The 15360-nt window shown below is 40.4% G+C and overlaps 1 protein-coding gene across 2 annotated transcripts in view; it reads right to left on the bottom strand.

Annotated features, from left to right (window-relative positions):
• Nucleotides 1-15360, bottom strand: part of SPTBN1 (spectrin beta, non-erythrocytic 1) — a 220764-nt gene that overhangs the window by 189255 nt on the left and 16149 nt on the right. The gene's annotated exons all lie outside the window — the stretch shown is intronic.

Here is a 15360-nt window from a genome sequence, read left to right as displayed (position 1 = left end):
GGCTGGAGCCATTCTAGTGCCTGAAGTGGAGGCCACAGAGCTGTCCTCAGAGCCTGGGCCAACTTTGCTCCAATGAAGACTTGGCTGCGGGAGGGGAAGAGAGAGAGAAAGAGAGAGAGAGAGAGAGGAAGGAGAGGGGGAAGGGTGGAGAAGCAGATGGGCGCTTCTCCTGTGTGCCCTGACCAGGAATTGAACCCAGGACATCCACACACTGGGCTGAAGCTCTACCACTGAACCAACCAGCCAGAGCTCTAAAATTTGACAAGATTTTCTGGTAATGCTATACTCAGTATTTTATAGGCATTAAAATGCACAATTTCCTAAACACAGTCTTAAAAAAATCTGAGTTGAAAAGTGTAACAAAACTAAACAGAGTCTGATTGCTTTTATTATCTCTACTAACTTTTCTGCTCTAGTTTATATAAGCTAATTAACCTCATTCTTATTCCATATTAAAAGAAAGGAAATCCACCTAGTAGTCAATTACATTTCCACTGATGTCTGGATATATCTTTGCTTGAGACATAGGACCCATGTCCACATATTCTCGGCATGAAGATACTGTTATTTACACAAATGTTCCAGAAGCCAACTTGTTACATAGCAAAAACCAAATCCCATAGAAAATGCTACCCCCTTGCTTAAGTTTGAACGCATCTGCCACAGGAGTAAGTCAGCCAACAAGAGGGTAGTCAGACACCTGCAAGGTCATAGTAATGTACAGCCTTAGAAACGGGTGATCAAATCTCCTTATATCCAGCTATTCCCCTCTTAGGAATCTATGGGAAAAGGTAGATTTAGATAAGAATTTGAACGCAACGATACTCATCACTGTGCTTTTTGTCATAGCAAAAAACCTGAGGACAACCTGAAGGTCTGGTAATAGGGGACTGTAGAGGTACTTGACATAGCCATGAAAAATGTTTTCAAAACTATTTTTTAAATGGATACAACTCATGATGTAACAAAGTGAGCACAATTATATAAAAAGTGTGGTGTAAGTATAGGCATGTGAGCAAGTGCAAATAAAAAAGACCAAGAAGAAATATACTCACAACTATTAATAAGGGCTATCCCTGGACTGACAGGAAAATTCATCAATGTACTACTTTCACAATTAGGAGTTATTTTTTAAAATTACAATGTATCTTCAAAACAAATATTTTATATGTTTGTTTGTTTAAAGCTCTTAGAGTACCACATTATTTCTCTGGAAACATCTGAAGAATTATGTTCACCAGCAACACTGAATGTTTGTTTCTTTACAGGCCTACAAGCAAAGCCCAATAGGGAAGTCCAGGTTTAGAATACAGAGAAATAAGAATTAAATTACTTTAAACGACTCTTCAACACACAGAACTTTCAAGAGGATTAGTTTAAATGATGCATGGCAATAAGGCACTTAAAATATGATTCAAAATTTCACTTTGCATGCAACTAACTGTTCAGGAATATTACTCAAAAAAACTATTCTTATCTAATATGACCAACAACTATCCATCAGTTCTTTACCAAGAATAGGGACCAGAACAGTTCAATTCATATCCAGTTGGTAATGAAAATGTTTTCTATAAAACTGAAGAATAACTGAAAAAAAAATATCTGAAAATTACAAAATCCTGTCAATAATGTGGGGCAATCTTTAAAACCCCTGAATATGGATTTGGAGACAGATTATGATGCCTTGGGAATTCAGTTTTTCCTATCAGTAAGGTTTATTTTAAAACTTCTCTGGAGAAAAAAAAATTACAAACTATAACCTTGACCTAAATGAAGTCCCTCAGAGTTTCTTGACTGAATTATCGCCTACTCTGCTACTTTGCCTTACTGAAATTCAGTCCAGTATGGACTGGAGCTCTAGGGAGCTTTGAAAAACACACAAACTTGCCTAAAACCTTTCAACACTCTCCCCCTTCACGTTTTGGGTAGAGAACCTCCTTTTAAGGCATGCAAGACCTAACACCTTGCCTCAGCTCCTTCACTCCACAACACACTCCCTCTGCTCCAGCCATAACAGGGCTCCGTGGCTCTCTCCACAGCTTTGCACAGGATGTTTCCTCAGCCTGACACTCTCCCATACCCTGATCTGCCCAGCTAACCATGATTATTCTTTGAGAGTTGTCTCAGGCATTATCCTTCTTCAGAAAACTGTCCCTATCCGGCACCAACTGAATATGACATGTCAATTCTGTGCCTGCAGTTTATACTAGTCATGACAAGGACATGTCTGTGGTTCCCCTTTTCCTCCTCTGAACTCTCGCCCTGTGAGGACAGAAATGTGCCCTGGTGCCAGCACAGAGCCTGGCAATGGGAAGTACTCCACTCTTCGACAGAAGTCCCACACCCATCTATGCTGCCAAGGCAGTTACCCAATGTAGTCCGTGTTATCCAACATATCCACTACCGAGGGGAAATACAGACAGGGCGGATTAATCAAAGCATCCAGTTATTATTTTGTTGTTGTTGTTATTTTTCTGAAGCTGGAAACGGGGAGGCAGTCAGACAGACTCCTGCATGTGCCCGACCAGGATCCACCCGGCATGCTCACCAGGGGGCAACGCTCTGCCCATCTGGGGCATCACTCCGTCACAATCAGAGCCATTCTAGCACCTGAGGCAGAGGCCATGGAGCCATCCTCAGTGCCCGGGCCAACTTTGCTCCAATGGAGCCTTGGCTGCGGGAGGGGAAGAGAGAAACAGAGAGGAAGGAGAGGGGAAGGGGTGGAGAAGCAGATGGGCGCTTCTCCTGTGTGCCATGACTGGGAATTGAACCTGGGACATTCACATGCCGGGCTGACGCTATACCACTGAGCCAGCTGGCCAGGGCCTCTATTTTCCCATTTTTATAAGAAGTTAACATCTCCTATCCAGTTCTCTGAGTTTGAGGAAAGAGAATATAGAAAACCTGGCAAAAGCAAAGTGCTGAACATAATTCAAAAAATATAAAATATGTAACAAAACATACAAATTACACAATGAGAAAGGGAGGAAACAAGCCTCCTCTCTAGCAGTCAAAAGCAGAGTGGAAGGAATTGAGGGGGAGGTCCTCACCACTCATTCCTCGGGAGGCAGGCAGGTGGGGCTATGCAGATACCACTTATCAATACAGATATTCAGATACAACCCCATCAAAAACACTTATCTGACCAGTGTAACAAAGGGAGGAAAGGACACCTGCAGCGGGCACTTAAGACTTCCCCCGGAATTAATAGCAGACAATGACAAAATAGGAAAAACTCAAGTGACTTGGCGGCCCTCATAAGCCACTGTGACTTGCACCCCTGGACCACGTGCATCCCTGTGATCCAACACTGCCACAGCTCTTATCCTGCTCCCAGGGCCCACGAACACTTGGCACTTCCCCTTGGTGGGTTCAGGAAAAAGCAACAGAAATCTGTCCCTGAGGAGACGCTAATGCCCAGTGAAATGCAAGGGAGGAGGCTCACATCGAGCCTGGATTGTCAGCCTCAAGCCAGTTCTCTGCAGGAGGCAGATTCCAGAAAGAGGACCTGCCTGAACAAAGCATCGTTTAGAAAATAAAATCCACATCCTTCCTTCGGCAAACTTCACTTACCCACTTCTCTTTTCCATGACCCTACCCGAGTTGGATTTTTGTGAGATATAGTCTGAATAAAGATGATTTAGTTTGATCTCATTCTCTCAACTCCTCCCGGCCCAACCCCAAAGAACATGGGGACCGACCTGGAATGTGATTTCACTGGAAACGTGGTAGCACCCGTCCCTCTCTCCCCTACGGTCGGAATGAACCAGGAGACACAGACAACTGGGGCAAGTGTTTCTTTAGCAGAAGGGATTAAATACCTTCTCACCTGGTTTTACCCCAAGTACCCAGGCTTCAGTTCCTTAAGGGCATTCCTCAGCTCTGCAGGAAAAAAGCTGCATTCTCTCCTCCCGGGGCCTGGACTCCTCAGAGTTCACCTTGTCCTGCCCCCAGTTCTTACCACAGCCCTTCAGGCCAGCCCACTTTAAACACAGCCTTTCAGCAAGATGTGACACATAATCCACTGCACTGACTGCTGCAGGGCCTCTGGTGCCAAATGACCATTGAGAAAAAGGCTGCTAAAAACGTACGCAGTAACCCAGTACTGCCAGGTCCTGTTGGATTAGCCCTATTCCAAGTCTGTCCTTCCTGTGGCAGACTTCTCAAATGTTCACTGCTCCAGCCCTGTTTTGCTAACATCCCACAGACAGCCTACACGCAGGCTGTCCAACAGAACTTTCTGCCGCACTGGAAACGTTCTATACCTGCACTGTCCAAAACTTTAGCCATGAACCTTATGGAGCTACTGAGCATTTGAAGTTTGGTTAGTGTGATTGTGGAACTGAATTTTTAGTTTTAGATAACTGTAATTTCTTTTTTTATTATTAATTTTAATTTATTATGTTAACATGGATTCAAGTGTCCCACACAATATAACACCCTCGCCCCAATCATGTGCCTCCATTACAACTCCCTCTGCCCCCTTCCCCCTAATGCCCTCCCCCCTTCCCCGTGGGATTTGCTGGCCTGTTATCTGTATCTATGTGTTATGTATACATAATTTCACTAATCCCTTCACCTTCTCTGATCCCGTCCCCTCATCCTCCCCTCATTCCCCTTCCCTCTGACAGCTGTCCCTCTGCTCCCAGTACCCTGCCTCTGCCTCTATTCTGTTCCTCAGTTCACCTTGTTCATTAGATTCCACATGTAAGTGAGATCATATGATATTTGTCTTTCTCTGCCTGGCTATTTCACTTAGCATAATAACCACCAGGTCCATGCCATCGCAAAAAGTAAGATTTCCTTCTTTTTCACAACTGTGTAGTATTCCATTGTGCATATATAGCCACATGGTTTTCACAGCTACCCTGCCAGACAGCATAGGCTAGAGCCATAATACTGAGAGTAGACCAAAGAATAACAGGCAAACTTGGCTATGCATTCAAATAATCTGGGGAGCTCGTAAAAGTTCCAATGCTCAGCCCTGGCTGGTTGGCTCAGTGGTTGAGTGCCAACCTGGCTTATGGAAGTCCTGAGTTTGATTACCGGTCAGGGCACACAGGAGAAGCGCCTATCTGCTTCTCCACTCTTCCCCCTCTCCTTCCTCTCTATCTCTCTCTTCCCCTCCCGCATTTAAGGGTCCACTGGAGCAAAGTTGGCCCCAGGGCTGAGGATGGCTCCGTGGCCTCCACCTCAGACGTTAGAATGGCTCCGGTGGCAATGGAGTGACACCCCAGATGGGCAGAGCATCGCCCCCTGGTGGGCATGCTGGGTGGATCCAGGTCGGGCACATGCAGGAGTTTGTCTGACTGCTTCTCTGCTTCGAACTTTGGAAAAATACAAAAAAAAAGTTCCAATGCCTATTTAATACCTCCAGATAATTAAACCAAATTTTCTAGAAGGTAGTGCCAATGTGCTAGCAAGATGGAGAATCACTGCTCTAAAATGTAAAAAATCCTACCATTGACAGCCAATACTCATTCAACCAGACAGGTACAAATACTAGGGCATGTAAACAGGCCAAATATTCCACACATCATGCAATGAATCCTATGGCTTTGCAATCAATCTCAGGTTTTGCTGTACAGGGACTTTTAGTGGTCCATATCCATAGGGAATGGACCACTAAAAGGAGCAATGAGAGAAGAGGAGACAGTTCAGAAAGGAAGGTATAAAAAGGAGGGAGAAAGTTTATCAAAGTAACTATAAGCACTCACAGCCTGGCCAGCATGAGTCTTTATATACAAATAATTTATGTCCTGGAAAGCCACCAGTTAACAACAAAACACCTCCAAATCTGGTATTCTAGCAAAGAGCCCTAAGTGGATTTTTCCCCTTGGCTAATCCACCCACACACTACCTGTTCCTGACAGTAAGCTCTTACCACTGTGCATTTTGCTTCAAAGGATAACCGGAAACCTGTGCCTTTTCACTGGGGACATTAAACTTTTTAAATGGCAGCAATTACAAAGCCCGCACTGGTCCAAAGCCCATGTGCTCTGGATCACCCTTCTCCAGTAAGCACAATCTCAACCTTCACTTGCCATTACTAATTTCACCAAGTGTATCATTAACCTGGTGAAGCATTTTCTCTGAGACCTGACTTAACAGAGGCATCAAACTCAGAGCATAAAAAACACAGACAGGCACTTGGGTTTCCATAGGCCCTAATCTTCCAATCATCATTTCCCAAAGGCATGCTGTCCCCTTCAGGATAAATGCTGACAGGGTTCCAAAGCTGATGTAAAAAATTCACCAGCATTTTCTAGGCAGTACTACTGAAAGTCAAAAACAGGAAGAAGAAATGTTAATGGGAAGAGTATCTGAAGGTCATTCTTGATGAGATTAAAAGTTGTTTCCTCTACATCCACAAGTGAACTATAAATGATCCAAAATTAAACTTTCTTTTCCCAGGTTATTTCTAAAAGTAATTCAATCTCAAAACTGAGAACTCTCAAGGCTTCAGTAAGTCACCTTAACCAATGGCCTCCCCTCCAAGGAGAAAGAGCTGGCTTAAATCCACCCACACTCATAGCCAAGAAGTTCTCACAGAGCAAATGTAATCCCTGCTGCGGTGGCAAACCAGACTGAATTCCTTTTTACCTCGGCTTTAGTGGATACCCGGCAGCTATTCAGTAAAAACTTATCAAATGTCCATTCCAATTAGGGGTGAAAAACATGGACTTTTAAAGTTAACACAATAGTTACAATAGGATCTGGACTATACTTTTGAAAACACATCTGAATGTGGGTTATATTGACTAGGGTGAAAAGTCTCTTTAGACTATATAATAGATTACTGTATAAATACAGAATGCTAAGTTAAAGCTGAATTTCAGATAAACGATGACTCTTTAATATGTATGTGCTCCACATATTGCATGAGATACACTTTTACTGAAAAAGATGTGCTGTTTATCTAAAATTCAAATTTAACTGGGCATTGTGGTGTCTGTGTTTTCTCTAAATCTGACAGCCCTACATATCACTATGCTGGGAAAACTGAACTTGAGAGAGGCAAGGAGGACTAGTTCTGGCACTCCCTAGCCATTCAACTATCTAACCATTCCTGTATCTGACAGTCAACTGTAAAACCTGTGGTCTCTAATGTGGATACTAATTAGCCACTACCTGATAATCAAGTGCCCCAACGCCCATCCTTCTCTGGACCACAGATGATAATTATGTAACTACATGCCAGATACATGGGTAGGGGCAAAACAAAAGTAAATTTTACTTTCAGGGCCTTCATCTTGAGTAAAAGGCTCAGATAAAGCAAGCAATTAAGTTTTGAGTAAATGCCATGAAAGGAAGAAATCATTAGTAAATGTTATTCATTCAATAAAATTATAAGGATTTTATTTATTCAATTTAGAGGGGAGAGAGAAATGAGAGAAGGCAAAGAGAAGGAAGAGAGAAGGGGGAAGAGCAGGAAGCATCAACTCCCATATGTGCACTGACCAGGCAAACCCAGGGTTTCAAACCGGCAACCTCAGCATTCCAGGTCGACGCTTTATCCACTGTGTCACCACAGGCCAGACCTCATTCAATAAAATTAAAAGCAAAATTTGCTATGGAGAAATCATATAAAGACAGTAGAAAGTAAACTGAATATGTAAGGCTATTATGTGAGAATTAAGTATCCTGAACAATAGTTTTTTAAAAATAGCTACTCTACTGAACAGTTATGTGCCAAACAACATTCAAACATTTTACATATCTTATTGCACTTAATCCTAATCCCCTAAGCAGCGAGTACTATCATTATGCCCACTTTATTACATGAAGAAACTGAGACACAGAGATTAGGTAATTTGATAAGACTAGGGTGACCATATTGCCTGGTTTGCTTCAGAGGGTTCCAGTTTATGCCTGCTGTCGTGGTATAATTATTTAGCATGTCCTCTTTCACTCCGATAAATTACCCAGTATGGATGATAAATTATACAGTAAATTACCAAAGACCCACAGTTAGTAACTAGTAGAGGAGGGGTCCTATCCAGGTGGTAGGGACAGAGCCCAACCTCCGAAAGATACTCCTGCCCAAGGCTCACGTTCCACAGAAGAGGATTCCAAGAGAAGATGGGGTTAATTTTTTTACTTTTATCCATCACACCCTAGATTTCCTACATGTTTACAAATCTGTGTGTGTGTGTGGTATGGTAGATGAGAATCATGTTTTTCAGAACTGTCCTTTACCCCCCCCCCCTTTAAATCATTGATAATACACAGCACAAATCATCTGTGAGCAGAGAGAATTCCTCAGTCAGCCTATATCCACATCCCTGGAAATTTGTAAACGTATTCAACTTATCAATTAATATTTAACCAGATCCTTTTCTATTTTGGAATGACCTTCACTTTCCTTCAGCCTGGCCCAGGCAGCCAGGGCACAGTTGTTTGCTATTTTTATTAAGACAAAGGTGGACATGCAGTACAGGCTGATTTTAATCCCATACTTCTCCCCCTAATTAAGATTTTTTTTTCTTTTTTTTTAAATCTTTGACAAAACACATCCTATTTTCCACATAAACATTAGTGCTAGTTTGATAGCATGAAAACGGTGAACAAGAGCATTAACTTGTAGGTTCATCTCTTACATATAAAGTTTAAATGCATCACAAGTGGTCCAAATAAGCAAAAGTAAGATGCCTTTCAAGCTTCAGCACTTTGAAAATGGACACAAGGAGACTGTCTTCTCCTATACATCTGCAAATTGCTCAGAACAACGCTTACTGACTTAACATGGTGATTCCAAGCCCTTAACATGTGTGAGGCTGCTCTGAGCTTGCCTCCTTCTCTATACAATGGGGTGGATGTACTAAGGTCGACAGGATCCCACCCAGCTCTGAAACTTGTAATTCTATGTATCCTCTACAATCTTTCTGACCATGAGCTGCAGCCTACAATATGAAAAAAGTGCTCTATCACAAACCTTCCTAAAGGCTGGTTCCTAGCTGGTCCACCGAAGTGGTCCATGAGGGGACCGCCCGGCAATGCTACCATTGCTGAAACCCAACACAAGCATCTGAGGTCTTCAAATACCAGGGAAGCCCGCTACAGGCAATGGTCAAGTGACCAGGCTTGGGAGGAGCCCTCTGGTGAATAGGGACAGTTCTCATGTTTGCAATACTCCTTAATATATTAAGTTTGACTCTTGTCAGCCCCAGGTCATGTGAAAAATTTTTTTTTTATTATTTGTTTCTGTGGCAGGTCATGAATGCTTTTTCTACGATGACACTACATCAACAAAAAGGACAAGATTGGGGGCTTTTCCTGCTTCCAATCCTTTCCAGGCACCTTCAGAAGACAAGTTCATGAGTGCTCAGGTCCTCGTATCAATGACTGGGGAAGGGGGGAATGGGGGCTGCTGAGTTCACTGAGAGATGGAACTGCACTTCCTGTCACGAAGCAGTGACTGCCCTGCACACCTCTTCTCACTCACAGAGGAAAGAAAACAGAAAATGAACTCTCAGCTTGCATTTCCTGTGATTTCCAAAAAACTGAATTCATGAAAGAAAGAAAGAAAGAAAGAAAGAGAGAGAGAGAGAAAGAGAGAGAGAGAGAGAGAGAGAGAGAGAGAGAGAAAGAGAGAAAGAAAGAGAGGAAGAAAGAGAGGAAGAAAGAGAGAAAGAAAGAAAAGGAAGCCATAAACTCAGTCTGGGGAGTTAGTCATTAGCAAGTTTTACTCATGCACAGTTATGAAACAGGAGGAGATCCTTTTTACCTAAAGCTTTATTACATCAAGTTTAAAGCCACATGTAAGTGAAAACTTAAATGTTGAAATTTGATATTGAGATTTGATACATATGCAAGCATCCAGTCCCTGGCAACAAATATTGTGTTTAAATCCAAAATCTTCTGGTGGAGAAGGAAGTAAAACCTCTTGACAGAAGTTGTCTCCCTGCTTCTTATTAGAGCCCTCATTTCAGTAGTACCAAAACTCCAAGGTAATTTGTTATGGAAAGTCAGAGAGAACCAAGAAAAAACGCTGAAGCCAATAAAAAGTTATGTGTTTGTGCCATCTTTTAAAACCAATTTAAGCCTGGCCTGTGGTGATGCAGTGGATAAAGAGTCAACCTGCAATGCTGAGGTCACTAGTTCAAAACCCTGGGCTTGCCCGGTCAAGGAACATATAGGAGTTGATGCTTCCTGTTCCTGCCCTTTCTCTCTCTCCTCTCTAAATTGAAAAATTAAAATCTAAAAGAAAAAATCTTTAAAAGACACCAATTTTATCCACTAAGATATGTGGTCATGGTTTGTTTACCTTACTCTTCTCAACGGTAAATTTAGGACACAAAAAGCAACTAAACCAGGGGTCGGGAACCTTTTTGGCTGAGAGAGCCATGAACACCACATATTTTAAAATGTAATTCCGTGAGAGCCATACAACGACCTGTGTACATTACGCATTATCCAATAAAAATTTGGTGTTGTCCCGGAGCACAGCTGTGATTGGCTCCAGCCACCCACAGCCATGAACATATGAACATGAGCAGTAGGAAATGAATGGATTGTAATACATGAGAATGTCTTATATTTTTAACGTTATTATTTTTTTTTATTAAAGATTTGTCTGCGAGCCAGATGCAGCTATCAAAAGAGCCACATCTGGCTCACGAGCCATAGGTTCCCGACCCCTGAACTAAACAAAGAAAAACTATAAATTCACAGGCATGTAACCAATAATGGCTAAATTTTTTAAAATTTGATTAAAAATTTTTGATTGATAATAGTGAAAATCAAAGTCTTCAAATAATCAACTCTTCTAACAAATAATAAACACAAAGTTTCTTTCCAAAGTATGTAATAATTAACATGTAATCCTAATATTTTTGTTTTGTATAAAAATAGACTCGACTAGGACATCCCAAAGCATGTTCTATGTAACTCCAGGACTAAGAGAGACTATGGGGGAATTCTTTTTTTTCCCCCATAGTCTCTCTTAGTCCTGGAGTTACATAGAACAGGTAAGTTTGGGAAATACCACATTACTCTCTCTTCTCGAATGCCTATTAAGCTTATCAAGGGCCTAAGAAGTCCTTCACTAAGAACAAGAAAAGTATTGAGACAAAAACAAAAATCACAAATAATCTCGCCACTCTTCCCTTAAAATTAATATTTGAAATATTTCCTTCTTTTCTCTTTGTTTTTCTACATAGTTGAAATCATACCATTTATATAATCTTGTACTCTCCTTTTCCCTCCTTAAATTAAAAACCTCCTATGTTATTATTAGAAAGTTTTCAATAATATTTTTACCATATAGTAGTAACTAAAGGTTTTGTCAGACATTAATCACTTTACTTATATTAACTTACTTAATCTTCATAGAAACCATTTTAAGTCTGTACAGATATTGATCGACTTACGACCTATGCAACTTACGACCATTCGACTTTACGATCACAATCGCTAGCCACGACTGCTCCGTGTCTGGCAGCGCAAGCGTTGCCCAGCTGGGTGTAAGACAGAGCGGACCAGCTTCCAGCAGCACTACCATCTCCACGTGCACCATTTCAACTGTTATCCCAGACTCGGTACAGCAATTTGTGTTTTGTGTCTTGGATATTTTTCATCAAACCCCTCCCAAGATGTCTACCAAGAGGAAATTGTCTTTGTCTATGCCTCAGCCTGCCAAGAAGGAAAGAAAGGCCATTGATCTCAACACGAAAATGAGCACAGGCTCATCCGACTTAAGCATGGGTTCACCAGCTTGAGTGCAGGGGCGCTGGCTTGAGCATGGGATCATAGACATGACCCCATGGTCGCTGGTTTGAGCCAAAGGTCACTGGCTTGAGCAAGGGGCCACTTGCTCTGCTGTAGCCCCCTGGACAAGGCACATATGAGAAAGCAATCAATGAACAAGTATGAAGGAGGAAAGAAAGTGAATGTGATCGCACATGTTTATGAAAAAACCAACTCTGGTAATCCCAACTGCTGCCTCAGATGATGACATCAACGATCCGCAGCCAAGCACCAGAGGCCAATAAAATGTTTCGTACATGTTTATATATTTTGATATGTTTTGCAATTGGGAAAATGTTTCCTATGGTATTTTTTACACCTGTATTTTTGTATGCACCTGTATTTTGTAATTTTGTATGTTTTGCAAATATTAAACCAGTTGTACTGGTAATGCAGTGTTTTACTTAAACCTGACGAATGTAAAAATAAGAAACAAAATGGTGTAGAGATGATACAAATGGCATAAAATGAACAAAGAAAATTATGATATATAACAATAATAAAGAAAATTATGATAAAATGACTTAAAGATTTTTATAACATCATTTCACAGTACTGTACATATAGCCTACTCAACTTACGACCAAATTGTGTTACGACTGGTCTGTCAGAACCAATCGTGGTCGTAAGTCGAGTACTAGCTGTACTATAATTGCCCCCATCTTATAGATGAGGAAACTAATACAGAAGGGTTAATGACTTGCCTAAGGTCAGAAGGTGAGTCAATGGTAAATTTGGGATTCAGACCCAGGCAGCCCCTGGGTCAGCACTCAACGACTGCATTGTACTGCCTCTGTAACATTCCTTCCTTTAACTTACCAATGATGAACATTTTGGGTTATTTTGTTTTTCTATTACAATAGACATCTTCATAGGCATCTGAAACTCTATATTTTATCAAAGACTATTCAGACAACAAAGGTCTTACCATGTATTTTCAGCTAGCTGACAACAGCTGTAGAAACATCTAAAATGGCTATCATTTTATAAAACAACTTGTTATTCCACCTACCCCTGGTATGAACTTCCATGTGGTCCTCACCTGTCCAGTTCATGGCCATCTGCAGCAGATTTCTGTCATCTGCCTTCACACTGCACAAAGAGCCAATTAAAACCCTGTGTCTCTTCTGTGCATCTCCCAACACATAAAAGCAAATTCCATCAAGTTTTATGTCTGGAATATTTTAAACGCTAAGCTTGCTTATATGTTCCTAGCCTCATGAACTTGTGCTAACACAAGACATACAAAGAGAGATAACATCCAATATGCATGTGTAAAATTTAAATCATAATTTTTTCTAATTCAGACCACAATCCAGAAAAGGGATATTCAACTATTGTACTGTTTGTCTGCTTATCTTACAGTGAATGATTGAATGCTCTTGCAAGACTAAAGGAATGCATACTCTAAATTAATGAATAGTCTGAGACAAAAACTATCCAAAAGCAAGATCACACAAGCATTTCAGAAACACTATTCTAAGCAAAAAGGTAACTGGTGGTTCTGGCCCATACTTCACATCTCCTGAATTCAATTTACCATTCCTGCTATTCAAGTTTGTTTAAAAAACAGGAAATATCTACAAGAAAAGACAGACAAAAATATAATTTTTTAAAATGTAGGGCTGACAGACACCACGTTAGACTCAGTGCATCACACAGATGCATAAATAAATTTCTTATAAAACTCAAAAAAAGATTTTTAAATTTAAATTTAGAAATCATAAGCTCAATACTCAAAGGTATTTTCCAGCACATCAACAATACCATAGAGAATTCATTTGCCTTCTAATAATAAAGATGACTACATCTGAAGAAGCTAAATATTTTTCCACAAAATATTTTTTCATATTTTTAAAACACAAAATGTTTTATACATATTACAAAACATGTAAAAAAATAACTTCAACTCTATTAACCAAAGGCCTAATATTTATAAATTATAAATCTCTGAAAAAGGCATTCACATAGAGCCAGAAATAGTGTTTCTATACAAGGGGGACACCCTCTGAAATATATGTAAGATAACAAAAGCAAGAAAGCAAAATTCAAATTTATAAATCTGAAGACTGTAACATAAGAAAACAAAGCCACTTGCAGGGTACTCTAAAAAGTTATAAAATCACTGCAATGTCTAAGGCAAGTTTCTAATGGACCTATAGGATGATTAAGGTAACGGTTAAAATCATCTTTTAAGAATTCCTAAATAATAGGAACTTGGTTTAAATTTAAGCCCCTTCAAGATAAACTTCACTCACTATTTTCATATTATATTTAACATCGAAACCTTCTCTGTTCTTACTTCCATTCATTCATCCAAATACTGTATTTTTAAAACTAGTTCTCTTCACAGCACCAAACTATTACTTTGGTTAATAACTAACCTGTTTGGATTACCCCTGTGGGCAGCCCCCCATACCTACCTCGCACACCCCAACCCCACATGTCACCATCAGGCTCAAACCCGCCTGGAGACTGTACCCCCTCCCACTACATCTTTAGCATCCTAACTTTGAAAAAAAACAAGACTTTTTATTTTTTTAAAAAATTGAGAGAACACTGTTAGAAACTAAATTACAAGCAAGAATCAAATACTGTGGACAAACTGCCAATGAACTTATTACATTTTACTCTGTGTCTACAATGTTTTAGTGTTTTCAAACATCAATGATTCATATCCAAAAGACTATCAGACACAAAATATAGCACTTCTTTTTAAACCTTCAGGGCCCCAACTTCTATTCCAACCACAAAACTGCCTATTTTGTCGGTGAAGTAGGAACAGGGAACCTCAATGTAAAGTTTGGGATAATCCAGGTAAAAACCATGCAAGATAAACTGCCCAAAAGTATTTTCCTACAGTCAGAAGGTTTTTAAAACCACTGATACAAAAAGATAAGCAAATTAAAATAAACCTTGCTAAACTGAAGAGGAAAACACAACTATCTTTCTTGGTAATACATTTAGAGGGGCGATTTTGCTTAAGTGAAATGACAGGTTTCAAGACATTTTGTTGGACTACAGCTATTTAAGGCAGGCCAGGGCTGCATTGGTGCTTGTCACACAGCTTGCTCCCAATCTCTTGGCAGTTCTCCAACACATTCCAACTTCTTAGGCACAGCCTTGCTGGAATCACATCCCACTTATCTCTAAAGACACACTAAGTAAGATGTTGCCACATTACACAACCAGCCTGCCATTTATTCCCACCGGGTCACTTTGCACAATGCCTGGCTAAAAAAAAAAAAAAAAAAAAATCAAACCAACATCAGTGTGGATGTTGCAGCTTAGTCCTAATCCTAATGATCCAAACTGGTCTCTCGAACAAGTATCAGAATACTGCTCAAAGTGGGGGAAACACTGTGCCCACTGCCCAAAGGAAAGCTAAGTATTCACCAACTGAAGAAGGACAATGGGTAAGGAGAGGAAACAGCAAGATCAAATATTTAGAAAGGACTAGAGGTGCCATGCCCCCACTGCCTACACTTTGAAGCAGATTATTATTAATCAGGGCACATTTTAAAGAATAATCTTAGTATTTAATGAATCCCATTATCTCCATGAAAAGAAGAATTTAACATAGCAATATATCCTCCTCTAAGCCAATGTTCT

The sequence above is a fragment of the Saccopteryx bilineata genome, chromosome 3, assembly GCF_036850765.1.
Source record: "Saccopteryx bilineata isolate mSacBil1 chromosome 3, mSacBil1_pri_phased_curated, whole genome shotgun sequence".
Taxonomy (NCBI): Eukaryota; Metazoa; Chordata; class Mammalia; order Chiroptera; family Emballonuridae; genus Saccopteryx; species Saccopteryx bilineata.
This window is presented reverse-complemented; position numbering and strand designations above follow the sequence as displayed.